The sequence below is a fragment of the Carlito syrichta genome, unplaced genomic scaffold, assembly GCF_000164805.1.
Source record: "Carlito syrichta isolate Samal-C Ts95f unplaced genomic scaffold, Tarsius_syrichta-2.0.1 Scaffold303646, whole genome shotgun sequence".
Classification (NCBI taxonomy): Eukaryota; Metazoa; Chordata; class Mammalia; order Primates; family Tarsiidae; genus Carlito; species Carlito syrichta.
This window is the reverse complement of record NW_007247742.1, coordinates 936,511-940,060: the sequence shown is the minus strand read 5'-3', so window position 1 is coordinate 940,060 and position 3,550 is coordinate 936,511.

The following is a 3,550-nucleotide window of genomic DNA, read 5'->3' as shown; positions in this document are numbered from 1 at the left end:
GGTTGCCGATCACAATTCTCATAGAGTATCTCCTGCATTTTCTAAGATTCTTATAGTTTGAGGTTTTAGGTTTAGGTCTTTGATTCATTTAGAGTTGATTTTTGTGTATGGTGATAGGTAGGGGTCCTGTTTCAATCTTCTGCATATGGTCAACCAGTTTTCCCAGAACCATTTACTGAATAGGTTCTTCTCTTCCCAGTGGTTGTTGGTAGAGGCTTTGTCAAAGATGAGTTGGTTGAGAAATTGAAGTTTCACTTCTGGAGTCTCAATCCTGTTCCATTGGTCTATATGTCTGTTCTTATACCAATACCAGGCTGTTACGATTATTGTAGCCTTTTATCTCAGCAAAACATCTTATCTCCTTACAAGAACTACATATTACCAGTCAAAAAATCTTTGAACCCACTGATGATCTGCAAAGCTCCCTCACTTGGATATGTCCCTCCTCCTCTGGTCAAAACAATGAGAATCTCACATGTATTGATTTATGGTTTTTGTAGCTTTTGCCACCTTAAAACTGTATATACACAAGCTGCCATTTGGCCACAGTGAGCACACATTCTCAGGACCTCCTGAGAATGGGTGTACCCGGGCTTAAGTCCTCAAGTGTTCAAGAATTAACCATCTTATTTTACAGAGTTTTGGCATCTTTTTATTAACAGGTAGATAACAAAACCTTAAAGACAATGAACAGTACTAGAAATTAATACGCAAGGGATGCTAAAGTTTTCCACTGAAGCACAATTTTTCTTTGCAGTCATCCCTATTTTTATCAACGATAGTCAAAGACTAATTTGTTTACAAGGTATGCCTGGTTTCATTAAACTTGGCATGATTATTTACATAATTGCAGCAAGAAAAGTGATTGACCACACAGAACTTTTTGTTTGTTTTGCTGATACTTTTCATAAGGAATTTCAGATTGGTTTTTAAAAGCCTCTCAAGGCTATGAAGCCAAACAAAAGACTAGCCATCAGACTTTGCCTATAATACCTACAGATGTTGGTGAATTCCTCTCTTCTTGAGGTCCCCTAAATATCCTGTGGTTTCTGGGCCTGCCAGAAAGTGACCTTTTTATTAATCTATAATGCCAGAAATACTGTAAAGTGAGGTACCAGGTCAGTTTTTCCAAGGAGGCTTTATAAGTTCAACTCAACTTTATTTCCTTAAAACTATCTGGTTGTATTTGATTTTATGCATGAAAGGTCATAAGATAGAGTCAGATAGCCGGAGAGCAGCCATTTTAACATTGCTTAACTTTATCATGTTTTTCTAGCAGTTTCTTTTAATTTACCCTCTAATCACGAGCCAAGGACAGAACTGGTTACTCAGAGGCAGCTATTGATAATTGTCTTACAACCCCTCCCTGGCTTGTTTTGTACTTGTTAGGTCAAAATCCCAGGGGAGGCCTCAAAATGTTAGGTCGGAGCCTCTAGGGGGTCTGGTTTGTGACCCAGTACCAGGCAAAAGATGCAACGAATTGCACAGAAGTTAAAGTGGAAAATATAGTTAATTTAGAAAGTAAATTAGAGAGGGAGAGAGAGAGAGAGGAGATTCACCTCCCAAGGTAGGGGAGGGGGCCAAAGCTAGGAAACATGGCAGCCATAGTTCAAAGAACCACATGGACACACTAGAGTTTAACAAAACAATGGCAAATGACTGCTTGAGATTGAATGCTTTAAAATCTTCCCTTTGGTGTGGGGCAGGTTGTTAAAGTGATTGGGTGGTGTTCTGTTTCACATAATCATAAAGGGGACAGGTAAGCATAGGTACTGATGTCAGGTGATGGACAGCAGGCACATGGGTGGGCTAGTCACATGACTGTTGCCATGTTGATGGGGTCTGTGTCAAGAGTGGGTGATTAGATGAACTTGTTTCTTATGCAAATATTTGAAATAAAAAAGCTAGTGAGTACAAAACAAGTTGGAGAGGGATTGTAAGACAATTATCAACAGCTACATCTGAGAAACCGGTTCTGTCTTTGGCTAATGATTAGAGGGAAAATTAAAGTACACTGCTAGAAAAACATGACAGTACTAGGCAGTGTTAAAATGGCTGCTCTTTCATTAAGATTATTCATTAAGTTATTTCATGTTGGCTTTTCACCCTTTCAATACTAATTAGCTTTCTATTCCAAATATTTGCATAAGAAACACGTGAGCCCAATTAGCCCTGTGGCCTTCGTGAAACAGATCCCATCACCTTGGCAGCAGTCATGTGACTAGCCCACCTACCTGCCTGCAGTCCATCACCTGATCTCTCTCTCTCTCTCTCTCTCCTCTCTCTTTCTCTCTCTAATTTACTTTGTAAATAAACTATATTTTCCAAGCTAACTTCTGTGTAATTATTTGCATCTTTTGCAAATAATTATAGACCCCCCCATCTAGTCTGACCTAACATTTTGGAGGCTCCACTGGAATTTTGACCTAACAATGCATTATTTTCAAATATGATAATGTAAACAAGGTTGTATACTGTTACAAGGAGAAGAAATTCTTATGAAATTCATTCAAGTAAGTAAATTGCCATGAAAATAATAATACTCATTAAAGGTTTCCAAATTCTGAAGGGATCTGGTAGGGAGAAAAATTAATTGCTTCATCTTTGTTCACAAAGGTGTATTTTACCAAATTATTGTGAGTTATAGTGAGCTTAAGAAGAAAGAGAAAAAGGTTTCCTTAAATCTGGAAAACAAAACATTAAAGAATCAGTAATGTTCGAACAAAAAAAATCATTTAAAAAGTATAATCTTCTTTATCAGTTCATGTAGTCCCATATAATTAATTTTGGTTCTGTTTGGACTTGGGTTAGTAGTTTTATGAATTCATTAGTTTCATCATTAGTTATAGAATTCTTATTCAGTTCAGTGGCAGGACCTCAAAGTTATACAAGTGAGGACATCATGGAGCATTCTCACCTGTAACTGATTGTAAATAATCAGAGTAAAACAACAACTCTCTTTGAATGGCGAAAGACTTTAAATGGCATCCTTAAAGATCTGGTGACAGTTCATTTGATAAGGAAATTTAGTGATTCCTGGGCCTACAACATTTTAACATAATACTCAGACGATGAGGGTATTGGCAAATTTCTATAAACTTCATACAATTTCCAAAATTCTTATATTAATTATACATATATTTCTACAAATACAACTTAAAGAAGATCTAGCATTACTTCTTATTTGGCAATGATTCTCATGTAATTTAACATATCAAATAAATCTAATTAGTTTAAGTATCTCTTTAATATGGCTAGAGACAAATCCTTTGAGATTTCCCAGGTGGGAAATCACAGTGAGTTCAAGGTCAAAAAAACTTCATTTTGAACTTGATTTGGGGAAGTTGTCAAAAATATCAAAAGCTTTGAACACTTGCTTAAACAAGATCACAGATTATTTATTTATTTATTTATTTATTTATTTATTTATTTATTTATTTGTTTGTTTGAGTTGGAGTCTCACTCTGTCGCCCAGACTGGAGTGCAGTGGCCGCTCCCGGCCACCGCAGCCTCAACCTGCTGGGCTCCGGCGATCCTTCCGCCTCAGCCT